We start from the raw sequence: 23,995 nt of genomic DNA, 5'->3' as shown, positions 1-23,995 counted from the left end.
GTACACTTTAGAGCCGGTTCACACAGGGGCGACTCAGCCGCCTGACAAGTCGTGCTCTGCTCTATTTAATAGAACTGTTCTAATAGGTTCGAATAGGAACTTAGAAAAAGGTTCTTGTACGACTTTGGGGGCGACTTGCATTGACTTCAATACAGAAGTCATTTTGCAAGTCGCCTTTCAAGTCGTCTTGAGATCGCCTTGCCGAGTCGCTCCCCAAAGTCGTGCCGCCCCCGTGTGAACCGGCTCTAAATGTTATAACATCAGCATTGTAACAACAATGAAAACAATAGTTACATTTGACAATCCAATATAAACTTATTTGAAAACTCTCCATTCATGTTGTGAGTGTTGCCTGTTTGCTGGCCATCTCCTTATGCAAATTCCTGGGTTCCTTGTATACTTTACAGCAGGGATAAGCAATTAGCGGACCTCCAGATGTTGCCAAACTACAAGTCCCATGAGGCATAGCGAGACTCTGACAGCATCAAGCATGACTCCCAGAGGCAGAGGCATGATGGGACTTGTAGTTTGGCAACAGCTGGAGGTCCGCTAATTGCTTATCCCTGCTTTACAGCGTTTGTGAGGTTTCCCTTAATTTTCTAAGAACTACATATCCCATGGTACCTTTCTGCCTGCAAGAAGTGATTCCTGTATTGACTCCATCTCCTGAAACTCCTCCTTTCAGCACCTCCTCCTTTCAGCACCTCCTGAAGACAAGTGTTCAATCAGAAAGCCGCTACCCATCAGAGAGTAAAGCGGAAGAGACGTTCCGTCATGGACATCTTGGTACACCCGCACTCGTCCGCACTAAGCCTACAGTCTGAAGTGGCAAAGTGGACATCTTTTTACACACATTGAAGTCTTGCATTTCACAGTTATTTTTACCAGTAAAATGAGCCTATATCGTGAAATGCAAGATTTTGAAATCCGTCAAGCCGTTTTGATGTTGAATCTTAAAAGCAGCGGTGTTCTGTCAGATTAGCAGACTTGTCGATGCTTTTAAAATTCAACATCAAAAGTGTCACAGATTTCAAAATACTGTATTTGACTATATAAGCTCAGTTTACTGGTAAAAATGTGTGAAATGCAAGATTTCGGTGGGTGTAAAAAGATGTCCGCTTGCCGACTTCTGACTGTAGGCTTACTGCAGGCGAGAGTGGGTGTACCAAGATGGCCGTGACAAAACGTCACTTCTGTTGCATTTTCTGATGGGTAGCGGCTTTCTGACAAGATACAGTCTCTGTGAAATGTGCGACACAGCAGTGCCTATTCACAGGGCAAAGTAAATACATGTCACGGAATTCAAAGCAACAACAGTGTGGGATTGTTCACAAAGTAAACTTATAAACTTCAAGATCGTTCTAATTAATAGGGGTAGGCTATAAATAATTTAATTACAATGAAGAAATGCATATATGCTTTATATTACCATAGAGACACTTGGAAAAAGTTAAATTGGAACACAATATCTACATGACAGAAAACCATATGTTAATACAGGTATACACAGTACATAAAACCTCCTCCACATTCCACATTTGTTCTACCACTTGAGTTGACGACATGTCAGTAACATCAACCTCTACCTTCTGCTGCTGTCTCCAGATGCCCGGACAGGTACTTTTTGTCTGGTGCTCCGGCAGAACCAAACTGATGAGATCATGCAAGTATAGGACCTACTGTTATGATAGTGTTTGGGTGCAAACAACTGAATGTGGGTACAAAGTATTACAAGGTTTTTAATGAGCTTAGTTTATAGGACAGCAAGGGGGTATAGTAGTTAGGTATGTAGAATTGAGTTTCCCTTCGAAAAAAATTCAAGCAGCTATAATTACATTTGTCAGAAAAGGGTACCCATGCCCAGATTACTGATACTTTCAAATGGAGTTCTACATTAAAGTGGTTGTAAAGGCTGCAGGTTTTTTACCTTTATGCATTGTAGGCATGAAGGTAAAAAAAAAAAAAAAAACACACACACACACACACACCACATTTCAGGTGGAGCTTCATCCCTGCCCCCCTCAAATACTTATCTGAGCCAGGTGCTGTACCCGGAATCTTAACCAATATAAACCTTCTGTGTGCTGCTCCTCTCACAGGCTTTCCCTATCTGAGCCCTCTCTAGATCCACCGATGTGCACAGGGGCCTTGGCTGTCCCGGAACTCCCTCTCCTCGTTGGCTGAGACAGCAGCACGAGTCATTGGCTTCAATTGCTGTCAATCACAGCCAGTGAGACAATGGAGAGAGCAGGGGCGTGGCCAAGCCTTGTGTTTTATGGACGCATAGTAAGAGCTCAGTAACGAGCACGCACCAGTACCCCCATAGCAAGCAGCTTGCTATTGGGGGCACTGGTCACGGGGGAGGAGCCAGGAGCGCCGGTGGGGCTCAAAGAAAAAAAGGTTCAGGGCTGCTCCGTGCAAAATCATTTTTATTTATTTTTTAAATTAAACTTAATATCACTTTAACAGTCACACAAAATGCTTTCTAAGTTAGAGACATTTTCTATCACTTCCTGTCCTGATGACAACCTTTTTGCCACACAGTAAGCTGGGCTGGATCTTTTTTTTCCCCCATTAAGCCACTGAACAAAAGAGATTTTCCAACAAGCCTGTTTAAAAGGAGTTGATCATTAGTCAACTTGTGTTGGGTGGGAGTGGCTGTACATGGATTACAATTTGTCCAATACCTGCTGAACCGCCTGAATTTCGATCCATCTATTACCAGCTTTGGTGATGACTCTGATGGCTATAAAACCTGACCGGAATTCTAATCCTAGAATTGACCGAATAATTCTCCTGCGCTTCGGTGTTAGGTCAAGGAATGTATAGTGCAGACAACTCTTTTCAATGCCAAAAGGCCTTTAAATTAATTTTTGGTAATGCATTAGGTCGGTGCGCCTCAGACCTTCCAACTTCATCCAAAGCTTTACACTTTAATGTACACCCGTCATAAACTATGGTGGCATCCAATGCTGGCTCCCTCCTGAAAATTCTGATTGCCTGGCCATGTGCAATATTTACAAATTACAAACTTGAACAAACATAAAGCATGTCGAACATAAAAATGTTAGGATTAGATAGAGTAGACGGTATGGAGAAGACGGCACATTGACCATCACCACTCAACTAGCATTTTCAAAAAGAGCGAGGGCAGCCTACACACAATTCTCTCACAATAGGTTCTCTTTTCTTTTATTATTATAAATATTGGTACCAATTGGAAGCTACGTGCATTTATCTCATTTAGGCGGTAGTTCCTATTTAATGTGAAATAAGTGAGATTCAGAAAGAGCATTTTAGCACCCGCGTGAATTTTACAAAAGGTCAAAGTAGGGCAGACTACATAGATGCATTTTGTGTATTAACACTTCTTTGTGATAGACGTTTTCTAATTTGCAGCTTGACTCTACACAGTATATTAGCTTTTAAGTATGAACCTTTTTTAACAGTAATGTAGTAATGCATATTCGAAGGAAGGTGTTTATATAAATCACTGTTATGCTAACCATGAGTAAAACAATTTACATGAAAGTAACAAAGCTTCAATGATGATTTATGATAACTGGACTTTGAATGGGCGAATAAAGAAATTAAACACTTGCCTACTGGGCCAATACTGACACTTCTCGCATAAATGTAAAAATCTATTTTTTTTTGCTGTAAAATTTCTAAGAACCCCCCAAACATTATATATATATTTTTAGCAGAAGCCCTATAGAATAAAATGATGGGTGTTGCAATTTTTATTTTTGTATTTGCGCATCGGCTTTTCAAGCGCAATTTTGAAAAAAAAAAAAAAAAAAAAACACACACACACTTTAACCACTTAAGGACCCCTTCACGCCGATATACGTCGGCAGAAGGGCACGGCTGGGCACAAGCACGTCCCTGTACTTCCTCTTTAAGAGCCAAGCCGTGGGGTCGCGACCGCGCCGGCGTGCTTGCGACCCGAAGCTCCGTGACCGCGCCCACGGGACCCGATCGCCGTCGGTGTCCCGCGATCGGTCTCAGGAGCTGAACGGGGAGAGGTGCGGGAAGGACGATCACTGAAGTCACACATCGAGCCCTGCCCCCCTACAGTTAGAAACACATATGAGGTCACATTTAACCCCTTCAGCATCCCCTAGTGGTTAACTTCTAAGCCGTAATTGTCATTTTCACAGTAATCAGTGCATTTTTATAGCATTTTTCGCTGTGAAAATGACAATGGTCACAAAAATGTGTCAAAATTGTCCGATGTGTCCGCCATGTCGCAGTCACGAAAAAAACCCCGCTGAGGGTAGATAGGTAGAAGAATACGTATCGGCCTAAACTGAGGGAAAAAAATGTTTATTTATATCTTTTTTGGCGATATTTATTATAGCAAAAAGTAAAAAAATTCAAGCTAGACTTACCGGTAACTTGTTTTCCAGAAATCTTTCAGGACAGCACCTTGAGACATAGTGACTCCACCCATAACCACAGGAAACACCTTCTTCCTCCAGATCTTTCAAGGGAGGTACCTCCCTAGCATACTTCAGTTGTCTCAGATAAACCTCCGGCCCCGACTGGAACACATAAACACATACGTTAGTCACAGCATAGCATATTAAAATACTAGGGCAGGTCGTTGCTGTCCTGAAAGACTTCTGGAAAACAAGTTACCGGTAAGTCTAACTTGAATTTTCCCAAGGCGTCTTTCAGGACAGCACCTTGAGAGGATAACAGAGACTTACCACCTTAAGGCGGGACAACAGCCTGTAGGACCTTTCTGCCGAATGCCTGGTCACCAGCAGATGCGGGGTCCAATCTGTAATGCCGCACAAACGTATGGTAGCTTGACCACGTTGCTGCTTTGCAAATTTGCTCAGGGGTGGCACCAGCTCGCTCTGCCTATGTGGTCGCAAGTGCTCTTGTTAAATGAGCACAGATTCCTACTGGTGGCACGATGTCTGCATGAGAGTAAGCCTCCCGAATAGATAACTTTAACCATCTGGCCAAGGTAACTTTTGAAGCTTGGCAACCTTTCTTGTTGCCTCCAAAAAAGAACAAATAATGAATCTGTGCGTCTGAAGTTCTTTGTTATTTTCAAGTAGCATAACAAAGCCCTTCTTACATCTAACATATGAAAAAAAGTTTCTCTTTCTCCCTGAGGGATTCGCACAGAAGGTAGGAAGCACAATATCCTGGGAGCGATTCCCTGTTGACGCTACCTTGGGCAAAAATTTTGGATCTGTTCTCAGAACAATTCTATCTGAAAAAAAAGGTAAATAAGATTCCCTTATTGATAGGGCATGTAATTCACTGATCCTGCACGCTGACGTGATAGCGACCAGGAACAATGTTTTTAAAGTAAGATCTCTAAGAGATGAATCTTTAAGGGTTCAAATGGCCTTCCTGCCAGGGATTGTAGAACTACCGAGAGATTCCATTTCGAGAAACCCTTAATCTGAACCGGTCTAGACCTAGTAAGGGCTTTGAAGAACTTAGCCACTAGCGGTTCTGAGGCCACGGATCTTTCCAGAAACACTGACAAGGCAGATACTTGTACCTTTAAAGTACTGATTGCCAGACCCTTATCTGCTCCTTCTTGCAGAAACTCTAAAATGGACCTAAGATCGTTTTGGTCTCTTGGAGTTACACCAAGAGGTATACACCTTCCACACTTTTGTGTATATAGCCCTTGTCACTTTCTTCCTACTTTCTAGTAGTGTAGAAATGAATCGGTCTGAAAAAAACTTTTTATTTAAAAGTTGCCTTTCAGATACCAGGCTGCAAGGGAGAGACTGGACACATCTGGATGAGTCACAGGACCCTGTATTAACAGATCCTGCCAGAGAGGTAGATGCCTACATGGCTTGATCGCCATTCCCAGGACCGTGGAGAACCAAGCTCTCTTGGGCCAGTACGGGGTGACCAAGATGACCGGTACCTTCTCCCTCTGGACTTTCCTTAGCACTAAAGGGATTAACTGGAACGGGGGGAACGCGAAGCACAGACGAAACCTCCAAGGGTGCGCCAGAGCGTCTATTCCTAGAGACCCGTCCAGTCTGTTTAGGGAAAAGAATTGAGATACTTGAGAATTTTCCTTTGAGGCAAACAGATCCACATCTGGCCGACCCCACTTGTTGGAAATTTCCACAAAGACCTCTGGGTTCAGAGACCACTCTGACTCCCATACCTGATGTCTGCTCAGGCAATCCGCCACCCTGTTCAGGGACCCCTTTAAATGTACAGCTGAAAGGGACCGCAAGTTCTTTATTGCCCACAGAAGAATCTTTGCAGCAAGATTCTGCAGGGGTCTGCTTCTTGTGCCACCCTGCCTGTTTAGGTATGCCACTACCGTGGCGTTGTCCATTAGCACTCGAACATGGCGATTTTGCAGATCCAGAGCAAACTTTACTAGAGCCAATGCAATCGCCTTTAGCTCTCTCCAGTTTAAGGACTGTTTTGACTCCACTTTCGTCCAAGACCCTTGGATGGAATTTTTTTCTAAGTGGGCTGCCCATCCCCTTGCACTGGCATCTGTAGTCGGTCTCTCTTCTACTGGAAAGAACCACTCCAGACTTCTTGAAAGGACCTCCTGATTTTTCCACCAATAAAGTGACCTCTTCACTCGTGATGGAATTTTTATCTGAGTGTCCAGGGATCTGAGATTGTGATCCCACGACCTCAGGAGAAAGGCCTGCAGGCACCTGAAATGTAGTCTTGCCCATTGAATGGCCGGCATCGCTGAAGTCAGGACTCCTAATGTCGACATTACCTGCCATTACGGCGTCCTGAACGTTGACCCTTTTCTCCTGTAGAAGAAAAATAATTTTGGCTCACCAAATCGACTTGGTAACCCAAGAAACAAATCTCCTGAATTTAAAATCCAGCCCAGAGATTCCAGGTGGTTCTCTGCCCTGGATAGGTTGGAGCAACTACTGACCACCGAGGCTTTGATGAAAGAGGTTCACCTCTGAAATGCGTAAGCCATATATGACGGTCTGATGCCATCTGATCCGCGTTGTTACCCTGATTGTTGGGCAATACTGTTTTACCAGTTCAATCATCTGATAAGCGCTGTCTTTAACTCCTTTTGCGAGTATGACTATTGTTTCAATTTATTGAATAAAATCCCTTTAAGGGGTAATGCACTATGTCGGTGCGCCCTCCTTTTTCTTTTCATTTATAGCTTTATGAATTCCCACGATTCTGAGGAGGGCTGCAAGATCATAGACTTTACACTGAAATTGGATCACTTTGCCCTATAGCTGGAAAACACGAGAGCGCAGGAGAATTTTTTGTGTGCTATTAGGTTGTCTAGTAACCTTTCTTTACATGGGGCGAAGAATAATAGGTCCTCTAGGTAGGGTATAACTGCCACCCCCCGTAGACGAAGCAGGGCTAGGGCTTCCGTCATTACCTTGGTAAAAATTAGAGGCGAGGATCACAGCCCGAATGGAAGGGCCCTGTATTGCAGATGGACTACTCCCTCCATTTTTACTGCTAACCTGAGGTACTTCTGTGACTGAGGGGAGATTGGGATATGCAGATATGCGTCCCTCAAATTGATGCCATATAACAGTCTGGCGTCAATAGATTCTTTACCGAAAAGATTGAATCCATCTTGAACTTTCTGTATTTGACAGATTTGTTTAGAGACTTCAAGTTTAGGATCATTCTGAATTTTCCTGTAGGGTTCTTTATCAGGAAAATGTGAGAATAGAACCCCAGTTGCTGTTCTTCTGGAGGTACTTGTACCACCACACCCTGTTGCATCAGCTCTTTTAAAGAGGACTTCATGGCCAGGGATTTTTCTGGGTCTTTTGGGGTGTTTGTTATCAAAAACCTGCTTGGAGGTGTCTCCGAGAACTCTATGACATAACCCTGGGCAAGGGTGGTCAGGATGTACTGATTGGATGTTACCACTGACCACTGCGAAAGGAACTTTTGCAGTCTTCCGCCTACCCGCATGGCAGGCGGAGTCATTGGGATTTCTCGGCTTGCGTAGGAGGATGGAAAAGAATTCCACCTTTCCCTTTGGCCTTCAGTGCAGCCCAATTTCTCCTGCCTCCTTGGGGTTTGTTGTCTTTTTCTTGAGCATTTTGAGGTAGAAAAAAACGTCTTGGGGGTTGTTTCTTCTTTTTTACTGGGAAGGATTTTTTCCTGTCAGCTGTCCGGTCTAGGATATCTTCTAGATCAGGCCCAAAAAGAAGGTCCCCTGAAAAAGGAATCCCGCAAAGCTTATTTTTTGAAGCTGCATCACCTGGCCAGGTCTTTAACCACAATGCTCTTCTTGCAGTGTTAGTCAAAGCTGCGGATCCCGCCGACATCGATTGCTTCAGCTGAAGCATCTGCTATGTAAGCAACTGCAGAGGATAAAGTGGAAAAATAATCTAAAAATTTCCTGTTAAGGTGAGTCTGCCACTCTGCCACTATATGGGCTTTTAGCTGGTTAGTCCAAAATTCTACGTTTCTAGCTACACACGTTGTGGCCATAGCGGGTTTTAAATTATTTATAATAGATTGCCAAGATCTTTTTTAATAGGAGATCCATGCAGTTGTCCATCGGGTCATTTAGGACCCCCATGTCTTCAAAAGACAGATCAGTGGACCTGGAGACCAGAGAGAAGGCCGCAAGGGACTTTATTCCACACTGCAGAGGGATCTTCTTCAAAATGGAAACGCTGTCGCTGTGCAATCCATATGCAGCCGTACCTTTGCATTAGTAAAACAGCGTGTGTCTGTCGCTGTATAATCCAGTCTGTTCCCGTCCATTGTAAGAAAGCCTCCTCCTCGTCCGTCCATGATAGAGGAACATCGATATGATGCTGGGAAACTGTATCAGTGTTCCGCCTATCACAGTGAAGGAGGAGGTGGGGCTGTTTTACAATGGACGGCCGAACAGACTGGATTATACAATGGCAGACACATGCTGTTTTACTAATGAAAAAGGTACGGCTGCATATGGATTACACAGCGGCAGACACGCTGTTTTACTGCTGACTCGAGTATAAGCCAAGGGGGTAGTTTTTCAGCCTAAAAAATGGGCTGAAAAACTCGGCTTATACTCGAGTATATAAGGTAGTTAAAACCTCAAAACAATATATTTTTTTAAAGCAGAGACCCTGAAAAATTAAATGGCGATAGTTCCAATTTTATTAAGCCGCATAATGTTTGCAGAACAGTTTATCAAGTAACAAAATACAGTAATGATAATTTGAAGGCGTATAAATGCATTATATTATATTACCAGATTTTTTGCACCAAGTAAATAGATACCAAACATATATTATGTTAAATTTGTGCGAGCCCGATATTCGCTGGTTTCACTCCTCTCAACTCAGTGACACCTGACCTGTGGGTCAGCAGCGTTCGATAAGCATTGCGGGGAGATGGTCGCGATGCGGGAAGAGGGTTCACTCCCTGGAGGTCACAGAAAGCGAACAAATGGCTGTACAGCTACTGGATCACTTTCGCTGTACATGCATTCCCAGTGGAGTGTGTGTAAACACTGATGCTGCTATTTACTGTATACAACACATATGGAGGTGGCAGTATAAGGGTTAATCCTTTCTCACCATATCCTTCAGGGTTATACTTTCCTGCAAGACCTGTATGCAGTTTGGAATAAATGGCTGTATAACAATAGGCTGTATCTGTGCTATACACCGGTGCTTCTCGGCCTTTTGGTGTAACAGGTGCTCCTCTCGGGGCCGTAATGCGTTCCGTGCGGGAACGCATATGGCGCCCGCACGATGACGTCATCGCCCGCGCCGCGTGCGTTCCAGCTTGGAACGCGGAAGTGCGCCGACGCATCAGCACTGGATTCGGTGCACCTGTTATTTGACTATAAAGGCATTCAGGGTAAGTGAAGCCCTGTTCTATTATTGTCGGCTGTAGTCGGTTGGGCTGCATGCCAACCACAGCTACTGCCCTGCTTAGCTTGGAAACCATCCATCCATCCTGAACTGGAGGCAATGCCACTCCTGGAGCTGTGCTGCTAATCTCGCCTTGAGTTGCTGCGGACATCCCAAGCTACTACCCACCAGGAGACCCTCCATACAGAATCCCAAGTCCTAAGGCCCTGCAAACGGATAAGTAGCCATTGTGTCACTTGTAGTGCTTTAGAATTCTCTACTACATGTATTGCATCTAATCAAATTTCTGTAATAAACTCTGGCTTACTATGTACTACTATACGCCGTGAGATTGTCTGTTATATTCTCGGCTACTGGCTGTGGTTATCTTAAAGGGACATCTACTCTCAATTTACCTGAGCTATATAGTTGCCTCTCATATGCAACTATTATTACCTGAGCTATATTGCCTCTCATATGCAACTATTAGTCGTCTCTACAACTTCTATTTACTACGTGCTTGATATAAGTTCTTACTTGTTTATGGGCTCATGCCCTAATTTACTAAACATGTTAGCTCTAAACTTTCCTATGCTAAGGGTTGAAGCTATTTCATATTTACACCCTTAGTGGCCTAATGCACTGCTTATGCAATAAGCGATAGGATGTAGAAAACCCTCAAACTCCTGTTTGCGTGGAGTGACGCCTGGGGTCCCGTACTGATAATCACCTGCATATAGAAGTGCATTGGAATCTCTTAGTAAATCGTATCTTTTAAACGCTAAGGTCTGGTTGCATGTTGTAATGCGTCCAACCTTAGTAGTTCAGCGTATTCCTTTATGTAAGAGAGAGATGATGTAGAAAAGCCCCAAACTCCTGTTTGTATGGAGTGACGCCTGGTGCTCAGTTTTGAAATCTCACATAAATCCTTGCTATCCGCAGTTGTGGTTCACTCCATTCACCAGAACCGTTACATTTGGCTAAGATCAACTGTAGTATCTGTTATCAGTTGCCAGGAGGTGGCGCTATGCTAACCGTCCCCAGTACACAGCGATGTGGAAAGGGATGGCGGTGGCAGATGCAAAACCTGCTGGTGTGGAAGTGAAAGCCTTCTGATGGGGACGGAAAACCATTGGGTCTTGGCGGAGGGCTGGGTCCAGGCCCGGACTGGCCATAGGGCAGACCGGGCATATGCCCGGTGGGCTGCTTATGGCTTGGGCCTGGGCCTCCCGCTCTGTGGCTTGTTGATGTCCATGCCGCACAGCAGGAGGTAAGCGCCGACCGCGGCCTGGACAGGGCCAACACAGGCCTGCGGCCGCCGCTCACCTACTGCTGTGCAGCGGCGATGCCTGTATCTTCTCCGGCGAATGGGCTGAGCTGTGTGTCTCGCTCACACACAGATCAGCCTCAGAGCCGACAGGAACAGTTCCGCTCTCTGCTCTCCAGTCTCCACTCAGATGGCCTGCTCCACCTCCTCCCGCCCCTCTGCTTCTGTGTCTGCCACGCCCACACACTCGGGGAGAAGTGAAAGAAGCAGACAGCATGTGCCTCCTTTCCTGGGGTGAGTAAGATCACCCTCTATCCTGCCTCCCAGTAATTTAAGACACCTCCAAGGCATGTTATTTAAATGTGTGTATTTTTAATGTTGCCATTTGTGACACGTGAAAAAAAACTGCTCTCTGCTGAGAGAATTTTTTTTGTTAGCTTTCCATTGGTACATCTGCTTCAGTTCAGTGCCCAGCTACCCATGTTTTTTTTCCAACAAAATCCTGAAACAGGCCAGAAAAACAGGTATTTTCTCTCCCTTTAGACTTCACTGGGGTTTGGCACTAAGCTCAGGGTTCTGACTTCCCACCTGGCTCAAAGTGAATCCTGACAGGTTTGCTTATCTCTAGTGCTCACAAAAATTGTTCAGTGGTTAGATAATGAGACATGTCTTCCAACATGTTAGATTGGGGTCTGCTTACTATTACATTCTGTCATTCTGATATTAATGACATTCATAATTGGTCTCTGTGGGGCATAATTGGTCTCTCTGTGTCACAAAAAGAATTAGATGCTTATAGCAGTTGTAGAGTCAGTCTGGAAAATGGCTAATAAGGGGTTAATTTGGGAGGGCAGGTACTTCCCCCTAAACCAGACTATTAAAGACAGCAGAGCTCACAAATAGCAGGGAGGCTTTCAGTAGCTGCTAGGAAGTCATGGGGCTTATTGTGGGCAAACATTGAGAGTCATAGAGCTATTCACTTTCTCTAGGAACTTATTGACTGTTTTATATTATTGCTTGATTGCGGAGTGTCATACTACATTAACGACGCCCGCATTTCAGCTCGCATATCGCACTGCAAACTGACAGTTCGGACATGAATCGGATCACATAGGTGTTAACACCCATGCGAGCCGATTCCGGTGCGGACCAAAAAAAGTGTCCTGTGCGTGTTTGGTCCAAATGCGATGCAATATCAGCCATAGTATCTGTATGGCTGAAATTGCATTGCAAAGACATTGCATGTGATTTGCACTGCAGTGTGAATCACATGCGATATCGCATAGCGCACTAGTGTGAACCTGGCCCAAATCAGGGTTCTCAGAACACCACTTTACATGAGATCCCCCCTTAAGGCATGGTTCATACTAGTGTGCTGTGCAACATCGCATGTGATTCGCAATGCAAATCACATGCAATGTCCGTGCATTGCGATTTCAGCCATAGTTAGTATGGCTGAAATCGCACCGCATTCAGACCAAACACGCACAGGACACTTTTTTGGTCCGCACCAGAATCGGATCACATGGGTGTTCACACCTATGTGATCCGGTTCATGTCCGAACTGTCAGTTCTCAGTACGATATGCGAGCTGAAATGGAGGCGCCGTTAATGTAGTATGACACTCCCCAGCAGTTCACATATGGCAGTGTGAACTGCCGTGCAAGTCGGGTGCGATGCGGAAACCCGCAGTGGATTTGCAGCTTACAGTAAGTGGAAATTCTGCAGACTCTAAGGGTTGTCTGTGCGGACTCTGATGTAAGGGGGGTGGTGTGTGGACTCTGATGTAAGGGGGGGTCTATACGGACTCTGATGCAAGGGGGCTCTGTGCAGGCTCTGATGTAAGGGTGGGTCTGTGCAGGCTCTGATGTAAGGGTGGGTCTGTGCGGACTCTGATGTACGGGGGCAGGAGGAGCTGGAGAAGTGCACAGTGAGCAGAGAGTAAAAGGGGGCACTGTGATTACAGAGAAAAGGGGGAATAATTGCAGGGGCATTGTAATATAAAGGGGCCTACCTGTAATCATTACAGTGCCACTTTACAGTGCTGTCCCCATTATATCACAGTTTCCCCACACATTACAGTGTGGAGGACACCAGAAACCCCCTGCGAATGCCTACCGAAACCAAACCCCCCCCCCCTTGTTCCTGGGAAAAATGGGCTGCTCAGTCTTAAATGCCCGGGCCTATTTTTTGTCCCAGTCCGGGCCTGGCCGGGTCCCTGGCCTTCTGGCCTGGATTTGATGCAGTTCCTAACCTTGCCAGTCTTTCGGGAGAGAACGTTTAAACCCCACCCTACTGTTAAGGGGGGGTTAGAGAAATTGGCCTCCGGAATATAATTAGGTAGGGATTGAAAGAGGCGACGGGGGGAGCTTTCACGCCCTGGCTTTTCTCCCTGAGCTTCCAGAGCTCTCGTTCCTTCCGGGTAGGGAAGTGGGCTGTGACTGTCCGGGCTGTTGGTCAGGGTTGAGAGAAAAGCCTATGGCGATTGTGCCCCTGGACTGCCACTCCAGGGGTGCTGTACTTGCACAAGTGTTTGAGAGGGCACTTAGAGTATTGGCACCTTGGTCACGTCACCACACAGACTTTTTTCGCACCAGCCTCTATGGCCGGGCCTTATGGCTGGGACCAGATGAATTCTTGATTCCTGGCCGGAGGGCCGGCACGATGGTCACTTTTCACTCTCCCTCATCTTCCTTCTCCCCACTTTCTTTTATTTAACCCCATGTGTGTCACTTTATTGTATTTTTTTTTTGGTTGTCTTACAGGTTTGTCACAGTGTGATTAGTAGGGTGTAGGTACTCGGGCCTGCCCTGAACATCTTGGGAGAGGGTGGACATGGCCTTCTGGCTTAGTTCGGGGGGAGCCCCACCTAGTACTTGGGAGGGTCTGTTTTGGCAGACCTTCCAGAGAACGGGGTCCGTCTAGTTTCGGCCAGATGGACAATGTGAAGTACCTCAGTCTCCGTCTGGAGCCTAACGCCCCGGGGGATCAGGGTAAGGTCCTTCCTAGTGGAGGACAAATGTAAACACCCATTGCACGTTTTGTGTCACTCTTTATGTGTGTGCATTTTTTTTGGCACCGGGTGGAGTTTTGGGGTGTGTTTCACACGCCATGGGCTTTTCAAAAAAAAAAGTGGTTCTAGATGATCACTTAGCTAAGGAATTATTTACATGGCCTTGCCCATCGAATGAATAATCCTCTTATTTTTGGGATATGTGATGGAATGAGGCACGTGATTCCCTTGAATTCCAAAAAAGGCTCTACTGTGCCATCCCACTTTAACAAATTTTATTACAGATTTCTAAAAAAAAAAAAATTATTTATTTTTTTTACATTGAAGAAATCAGACTCAGTTCTTTCCCTTTTTGTGGCCAAGAGCTTTCCAAACAAGTGTTAAGGGGAAGCATAATGCCCTGCGCTATCATAGTAAATAAAAAAAATAAAAACATTTAAAAAAAAAAAACACACCACCGCTAGGCGACAGGGGAAAAAACATTCCCTCCCCTAGGAGTTGTTCTGCACAGAGTGTTATCTCATCTCGCTGCCATTTTGAACTATTTCACAGCGGAAACTATTGCGACTTCCCTAAAGATTTCCATAATCTTGTACAGAATGAGCAAAACGTTTTATAAAGTATATATTTAAAGCAGTATTAAACCCAAAAGCAAACATTATATTGCAGCTTACCAAGTCTTAGATCTGACAGATATTAGTTTTTTTTCCAGGCTCATTTTCATCTGGTGATCCAGCCAATGTGTGTTTTTCAACTTCACAAGCTCACTTACAGTTGCACAGAACCATTTAGCACTGTCAGGGGTGCTTTTTATTTGTTAGACATTTATCCCAAAAGGAAAAGAACCTCTGCTGTAACTTGTTTTAAAGTGTTAGTTGGAGTTTGGCTTCAATAATTTGGTGTATTTAAATCTGCCAGTACACAACCCTTCCCTCAGACTGACCATGCTGCTGTCTGCTGTGCCCCTTTTGCTCCTTCATCTAGAGTGGAGGCACTTTAATATCAGGACAGGTTTTACTGGCCAGATCACCAGGTGAAAACAGAAGGAAAAAAGCCTAAAAAAGGAAAATTAATGCAGCGCACAGCTGATGGATTTAATGATGCTTTAACCACCTCCCGCCCGCTGTATAGACAGATGACGGTGGGCGGGATGCTCACTTTTTCTGGGCCGACAATATTAAAGCGGCAAGATTCTGGCTAAAATGAGAATCACAATTTTTTTTTCTTAGAGGATAGATCACGATTCTCGCTGTTTAACCACTTCAATGCCGGGCTTTAAAACCCACCTCCTTCCCGGGCCTATTCTGGCACTTCTCTCCTACATGTACAAATCGTCATTCTTTTGCTAGAAAATTACTCAGAACCCCCAAACATTATATATGTTTTTTTAGCAGACACCCTAGGGAATAAAATGGCAGTCATTGCAACTTTTTATCTTGCACCGTATTTGCGCAATAATTTTTCAAACGGCTTTTTTTTGTAAAAAAAAATGTTTTCAGAGATCAAAAAATAACAAAACAGTAACGTTAGCCAAATTTTTTGGTAAAATATGAAAGATGATGTTACGCCGAGTAACTAGATACCTAACATGTCACGCTTTAAAATTTCGTACACTCATGGAATGGCGCCAAACTTCGTTACTTAAAAATCTCCATAGGCGACACTTTAAAATTTTTACAAGTTGCCAGTTTAGAGTTACAGAGGAGGTCTAGTGCTAGAATTGTTGCACGCGCTCTAACGCACGCGTTGAACGACGTTTACATACGTGGGCGGGACTTACGTGTGCGTACGCTTCTGAGCGCGAGCTACCGGGGACAGGGGCATTTTAATTTTTTTATTATTTTTTATTTTACTTATTTCTTTATTTTTTACACTTTTTTTTTCAATCGCTTTTATTCCTATTACAAGGAATGTAAACATCCCTTGTAATAGGAATGTGTGTGACAGGTCCTCTTTAAGGAGAGATGCGGGGTCAATAAGACCCCACATCTCTCCTCCAGGCTGGAAAGAATGAGATCGTGAAAAAAAATTCACAGATCTCATTCAAACTAGCCGCAATTGCAGTTTGTTTACTTACGGGGACCCGGGCGTGAAGTCATCACATCGCGCTCGGGCCTCCGGCGGTCATAGAGATGACTGGTGACCTTCTGGTCACCAGTCTTCTCTATGGCAAACATCCGGTGGACGGCGATCATCCGCTGCTATGATCGTTCTTACGGTGCGCAGGATCGCCGCCGCTAAAAAATGATATCTCAATGATGCCTCCGGGTGCAGGCATCATTGAGATATCCCCCCCGCAAAGCCCAGGACGTCCGCCGCTATGATCATTCTTACGGTGCGCAGGATCGCCGCCGCTAAAAAATGATATCTCAATGATGCCTCCGGGTGCAGGCATCATTGAGATATCCCCCCGCAAAGCCCAGGACGTCCACGTCCACCCGGGATAACAGGTCCCCGTTTTGGACGTCATATGACGGCGTGCGGGTGTCAAGTGGTTAACATCTTTCACATTAAAAGCAAAAAAATTGGGCTAACTTTATTGTTTCGTGTTTTTTTTTTTTTTTTATTCATTGAAGTGAATTTTTTCCCCATTTACACAGGGGCAGCACGACTTTGGGGGCGACTCGGCAAGACGACCTGAAGATGCGACTTCAGAGGCGACTTGCAAAATGACTTCTGTATATAAGTCAATGCAAGTCGCCCCGAGTCGCCCCCAAAGTTGTACAAGAACCTTTTTCTAAGTCGGAGCGACTTGCGTCCCTCCTATTAGAACGGTTCTATTGAACAGAGCGAGACGCGACTTGTCAGGCGGCTGTCGCCCCTGTATGAATGGGCTTTAACTGGTTAAACTTCCTGCATTTACACACAGAAGTTTGACCTAAGAAGGAAGTTGGTTACAAATGTTTCATGTTTTTAAAAACTTGTCAGACTGCACAGAATTTTTTTTTACACACACAGAAGTTTATCCCTTTGACCTAAACTTGGCAGATCATCAGGGGGGTTGAATAGAGATCACGATTTTTTAATCATTAATTGTGCAGATCTAGCCGACATCATATGTCGTTGCCCTTTCCAGCCACTATGCAAGCAGTGCAGTGATTGTGGGTGCACTGTCTCCCTGGGGCACGGCGCAGCCCCGATCCCATTAAACAGCCATGGCCGCAGTTTTTTACCCATGTGATCAGCCGTGTCCAATTACAGCTAATCACATGTAAACCAGGAGATATCGTTTATCGCCTTTCCTCACACTGACAGTGTGAGAGGAGAGCTGATCAGCGGCATTGCCTCACCAGGGAAGACCTGTATAGGTATTCAGGGCACTGATCATCAGTACCCTGATTACAGTGCAGCCCCAACAGTGCCCATCTGTGATGCCAATCTGTGCCCAATAGTGAAACCAGTCTGTGCCTAGTGATGCCAATTAGTGTCCATCAATGAAATCAGTGTTGTCTTTCAGTGCCCATCAGTAATGCCCAACTGTGCCACCTATCATCGCCCATAAGTGCCACCTCATCAGCAAAGAAGAAAATGTTATTCTTTACAAAATATTCTGACAGAAACTAAGGAAAACCTTATTGGAGGTCAGCAGACTGAGATGGCCACTCCAGAACCTTCACTTCATTCTGCTATAGCCAATGAAAGGTCGACTTGGTCTTGTGTTTTGGATCACAGTCATGTTGGAATGTCCAAGTACATCCCATGTGCAACTTCCTGGCTGATGAATGCAAATGTTCCTCCAGTATTTTTTGATAACATATTTGCATTCATCTTGCCAATAACCTTGACCAAACTTCCTGTGCCTTTGTAGCTCACATATCCCCAAAACATGAGCGATCCACCTCCGTGTTTCACAGTAGGAATGGTGTACCTTTCATCATAGGTCTTGTTGACTCCTCTCCAAATGTAGCATTTATGGTTGTGGCCAAAAAGCTCAATTTTGGTCTCATTACTCCAAATGACTTTGTGGCAGAAGGTTTGAGGCTTGTCTCTGTGCCGTGTGGCGTAGTAATGGCTTTCTTCTGGTGACTCGACCATGCAGCCCATCTTTCTTCAAGTGCCTCCTTATTGGGCATCTTGAAATAGCCACACCATATGTTTTTAGAAAGTTCTGTGTGTCACTTAAAGTTATTTGTGAGTTTTTCTTTGCATCCCGAACAAGTTCCCTGACAGTTGTGGCTGAAATTTTGAAGAAAAATACTAACTGGGTTCATAATTATCATTTCAGCCATGTAAATCCAACCCAATAAAAGGACCAGTTAGCTGTCAGGACCTCTGGTTTGACGTATCAATTATGCCATTTCTTTAGAGACTATTCAGAAGCACAGGGTTGTATACAAGATGCAGCAGGTGGCTCTATAAAAAAAGGCATCTCCTGGATGTTTGCTGCTGCATAGAACCTGGCTTTGTCATTTTCTATTACAAGCTATCTAGCCATATCACCTGAAAAGGACTGACCAAGTGAAAACACATTTCTTTTTGCATCCTTTAGGTTTCAATTAAGAGCCAAACTCCCATACATACAGTATGTACAAATAGTTAAAGTGGAGGTTCACCCGGAAATGTTAATTTTTAACATTAGATTGATGCTCATTTTGTCTAGGGGAATCGGCTAGTTTTTTTTTAAATCGAAGCAGTACTTACCGTTTTAGAGAGCGTTCTTCTCTGCCGCTTCCGGGTATGGGCTGCGGGACTGGGCGTTCCTATTTTGATTGACAGTCTTCCGACGGTCGCATCCATCGCGTCACGATTTTCCAAAAGTAGCCGAACGTCGGTGCGCAGGCGCCGTATAGAGCCGCACCGACGTTCGGCTTCTTTCGGCTACTCGTGACGCAATGGATGCGACCGTCGGAAGCCTGTCGGAAGACTGTCAATCAAAATAGGAACGCCCAGTCCCGAAGACCATACCCAGAAGCGGCGGAGAAGATCGCTCTCTAAAACGGTAAGTACAGCTTCGATTTTAAAAAAACTAGCCGATTCCCCTAGACAAAATGAGCATCAATCTAAGGTTAAAACATTTTTTTAGGGTGAACTCCCGCTTTAATATATTCACTGAGTAATCTATTTCTGTACTGAATTTTCTAAAAGCACATCACTGTCAATCCAACATGTCTAAAGCTAAGGGGTGGAAGAGAAGGATCCGAGAATACTGGAGTGAAGAGATCACAGGAGAGAAAGCACGATGAGGGCACCCACATTGCACAGTAAGCTGCAGAACATAAGACTATTGAAATATTTTGTTCCATCCGTATTCAGCTAAATCATCCAGACAAATTCTTTATGTGATGTTACAAGCCGCCAATGTGTTTTACGAGGCGCTGGAGGGTCACAACTAATGGCCACACACAGCTAATGAGGGTCAAGGCATCTCTGGCTAGAAGCCTTTGCCTTAGTAAACATTCAAGTTTGATGATTATTCCGTCTGTTTTTATTTTTTATTAACGCTGCAAACATCCAGTGGGAGCGTCTCGAAGGCCCAAAACTCAAGTTACAAGGTCAAGATCAGATAGAAGGCTAAAAAGGCACCAAGTACATGTAGAATAACTTTAATATTTGACTTGGTATCAACACTGAACACGTTTAAATACATAATATTGAGTAATTGCTTAGAATAAATGATTAATAAGGCCATACAATAGAGCAGTGGTCATCAATCCTGTTCTCAGGACCTACTAACAGGCCAGGTTTGCAAGATAACCAAAATACATCACAGGTGATATTTGCTGCTCAGCGATTGCAGTATTCTAGTCTGCATCTCCCCAAGGTAATACATAAAACCTGGCCTGTTAGTGAGCCCTGAGGACAGGGTTGATGACCACTGCAATAGAGGGACAACAGTAAGTATGAGCAACACCCAATAGCCAAGCAGTATTGGGTGGGGGGGGGTATATACTGAAGGTATATACCTTGGATTACGAGCATAATCTGTTCCAGAAGAATGCTTGTAATACAAAAGCACAGATAATTTATTCCACAGCCACTGCTCGTCTATGCAATACCGCATGTGGCCAGAGGTGGACACTTGGAAACATTCGGGAACGGAGTGTTTCCGAGTGTATCCAAGCATCACTGGCACCCCCCCACCTCTGGCCAAATGCGGAACTGCATACCCCAGAGGCTTGAATCCTGCTCATTTTGCGGGGCAAAAAAGGACACTTGGTTCTGTATTCTCTAAAAGGGGCAGTACTGGGAAGTGGGTAGATGGGGGAACCAAGGGATGGTGCTCGGAAGTGGGCAGGGGGAAAAAAGCCCTGGGAAAACTTGTTTTTTTTACATATAGATTTTGCATTCTCTTTTGGAGCCAGAAGGTGGGTCCTTTCACAAGTTTTTCTATTTACAGCCACTTGAAAAAAGGCTTTTATTGATTTTACAGGCTCCATGGCTTATACACAGACGAGTACTCATCAGCAGTGATTCATTTATTTTATAGCAAATCGATTTGACCAGATGAACAGAACATTACAAGGCAGGCAGCTACTAGTGTGTGCTGTGTCTTTAGCTAATGCATAGTTCTCTTGGAATGCTCTGTGTATAAAATGTTCATTTGTAAAAACAAAGAATGCAAATATATAGTAAAAAATGTATTTAAAAAGTTTAAAGAAGATCTGTAAACGTTTATTAATTTTTACTTCCGTTCAAATCAGTTCCTTTGTATCTATACTGTGTGGTGGGACAAGTCCATTCATCCAACACCACTGCTAGAAAGAAGATAGATTTGTGATTGAAAAAGCTCTAGTAGTAGGGCTCGCTCCAGAGACCAGTCTGCCATTCACAAAAATAGATCACACAGCTGGCAGCATTGTACGTCTATCAGCGGCTGTGCACATCCACAGTCAGGCCAATGAATGATGCAGTGCTGTGTGAGCTTTCAGTTTTATGAATGAGTGATCAGCTATGTCAGCTTGTGTTATACACAGCACTGGCCCGATATCATTGATTTCTCATTCATAAATAGTGATAGCCCAGACAGAGCTCTGATTCATCACTCGGGCTGTGGATGCGTAAAAGCAGCCCTGATATAGACACAGAGAGAGCCGCAGCTCTGAGAGCTTGGTCACTGTCTGAATGATCAATCAGTGCTGCTTGTTCATTTATAATAGTAAAAGATCATCCAGAGTGGCGACTCTGTGTAAAGTATCTGCAGCTGCTCATACACTCAAAGGGGCAGATACTTTACACAAAGCCAAAGCTATTACAATTAAACAAATAACACAGTTTGTTCATTCACAAAAGTGACAGATCACTCAGCTTCTAGGGCAAGGGTGTCAAACTCAATTTTATTGTGGGCTGCATCAGCATTATCATTGCCCCCAAAAGGGCCGGTTGTATCTGTAAGATTAGATGTCCAGCGATGCATCCCTTCCCCTTACATTAGATGTCAAGAGCCACCCCACCATCAGAAGTCGAGTCCCCCACTCTCCCTTACATCACAGTGCACCCCCCTTACCGTATTGTTGCTGCTGGGGAGAAGCTAGATGCATTGCTTGAAATCAGAAAGGTATGCCCCGTACACACACTCAGATTTTCCGTCGGAAAAAGCATGGATGGTTTTTCCAACGGAATTCCGCTCAAGCTTGGCTTGCATACACACGGTCACACAAAAGTTCTCTGAACTTTTGACCGTCAAAAACACTACACTACGACGAGCCGAGACAATGAAGTTCAATGCTTCCAAGCATGCGTCGAATTGTTTCCGAGCATGTGTCGGAATTTTGCACTTTGGAATTGCTAAAGACGATTGGATTTTGGAAGACCATTTGGAAAATTTTAGAACCAGCTCTCAATCTTTTGTTGGCCGAAATTCCGACAGCAAAAGTCCGATGGAGCCTACACAAGGTCGGAATTTCCGTTCAAAAGCTCACATCGGACTTTTGCTGTTGGAATTTCCGATCGTGTATACGGGGCATAAGGGTCTGGAGGAGGACCAGAGGAGGGCTGGAGCACTCCGGCAGCTGCAGGAGAGGTGCGAGGGCCACATGAAATGGCCTGGAGGGCTGGATTCGGCCCGTGGGACCTTGTGTTTGACAGGGTGTGAGGGATCTGTGCTGGTTGTACCTCCCCCTACTGAAACGCCCATAATTTGGGCTTCAAAGCAGTTGGGGCCACCAATCAGAACAGGACCAAGTGCTACATTTACGTAGTACCCTGAGAGGGTTATATAAATAAATAAAAGTAATGGTAGATCTTCTTTAAACGTATGTAAAAAAAACATAAAGAGTTGTTGCACCAAACACTAAACAAATCTTGTTAAAGTGTCAATAAATCCAAATAATGCAATATTAAAGAAAAACCTCACTTATAAAATTACCTATTACCCAATGCTCTAGAATAATTATGCTGTATAAAAGTACTAAATTCCGGGTTTATCCTGCCATTTAGTTCCACTTCCTTGCTTTCTGATCCTTTTGCTGTTGCGTTGCCACCTTTATTGTACATGCTCCTAAGTTGCATAATGGAGAAGCTATTCACTTCTTTCTTTCCCCTAAAGAGAAATATGCCATCAATCAAGGCAGATGGAGGGGGCATGGCTATGTATTGACTACTGAAGACATAGGCACGCTCTTGCATAGCATGGCTATATCTTTAGCGGGGTAATGGCAACTTGTAAACTGACCACGTTAGCATGGAAGGGCTGCTATTCTAGCTTTGTCATTTTACTTGTAGGAGGAGCAGCTCATGCAGGATCAACCGGGTAAGTAAGAACTTTGGCAGGCAAAAATATAATAACATGACAGAGCACATTAAACTAAATTTAAAGCGCAGCAGATTTTTTTGATTTTTTACGGTTTCCAACCACTTTAAGGCTGGGTTCACACTATTGTGAATCAGAATGCGGGTTTCTCCACATCCAAATTCGCATAACAGGAGATTGTCCTCTATGGATCTGGTTCAGACATCTCCAGAGCAGATTGCACAGTGGTCCTGTGCATCTTTGGCTCAGTTTCAGGTCCAAATTCAGGCAAAAGTTTGGCCCTGATTTGTCCCTGAAACGGAGAACGGGGGCACACCGGACCCATGCTGCAAGCTGCATCTGAATGTAGTGTGAACCCAGTTTAAAGATTTAAGACTTTTCTTAATGGATGAGAAATAAACAACAATTTTGACCCTTGTAAATATAACACTAATATGGAACTGTCAGTATAACTGCACATTCACATCTACATTTAGTCCAAAACCTTTGTCACATTTCAAAACCTCCGATTTTGATTTGTCTTGGCCAACAATAATAAGCACACAATACCAAGTCATTAACAGCGCTGGGAGAGAAATGGGTAATTACAGATTAGGCCTTGCTGACTGCAGTGCTTGGCATTACTAGATGCTTCACTCACAGGAAACCGGAGGAAAGCAGGAAGCAGGTTTACTTAGAGACTGGCGACACCAAACCTTTCCTGTTCAGAGCAAACCACAAAATCTACAGGATGTCAGAAACCTGCTTAACATTAAAGAAATAAATATAAAATAAGAACCAAGAAGCAGAAACTCAAAAAAGGAACAGACATGGAATCTGGGAATATACTCTGTAAACCTAATTAAAGTGGTTGTTAACCCACACAAATAACTTCATATAATCCTCTGTTTACTAATGAGATTTGCTCCTGTCTCTGTTTTATTAAAAAAAAAAAAGCAGTTTATACCCGTTTTCAGATTGCCACTTAGTGCTCAGGTGTCTCTCCTCTCCCCGTCTGACAGCTGCAGCCAGTGAGGCCAAGATTCCCCCGCTGATGTCAGTCGGGACGAGAGGAGAGAGCTGGCTGATCACGTGAGCACCGCTCTGAATACAGTTATAAACAATATATTTTTTTTAAATAAAAACACAGAGACCTGGAGCAAATATCATTAGGAAACAAAGGATTATACTAGACATTAAAAGTTTTTTTAGCAGCAGGAGGG

General features: G+C 44.3%; 1 protein-coding gene across 3 annotated transcripts in view; it reads right to left on the bottom strand.

The window, feature by feature from the left end:
* MSH3 (mutS homolog 3) overlaps nucleotides 1-23,995 on the bottom strand; it is a 277,857-nt gene that overhangs the window by 192,347 nt on the left and 61,515 nt on the right. The window lies entirely within an intron of this gene.

This window comes from Rana temporaria, chromosome 1 (genome assembly GCF_905171775.1).
Source record: "Rana temporaria chromosome 1, aRanTem1.1, whole genome shotgun sequence".
Taxonomy (NCBI): Eukaryota; Metazoa; Chordata; class Amphibia; order Anura; family Ranidae; genus Rana; species Rana temporaria.
The sequence above is the reverse complement of the archived record's forward strand: the minus strand, read 5'-3'. Positions and strand labels throughout refer to the sequence as shown.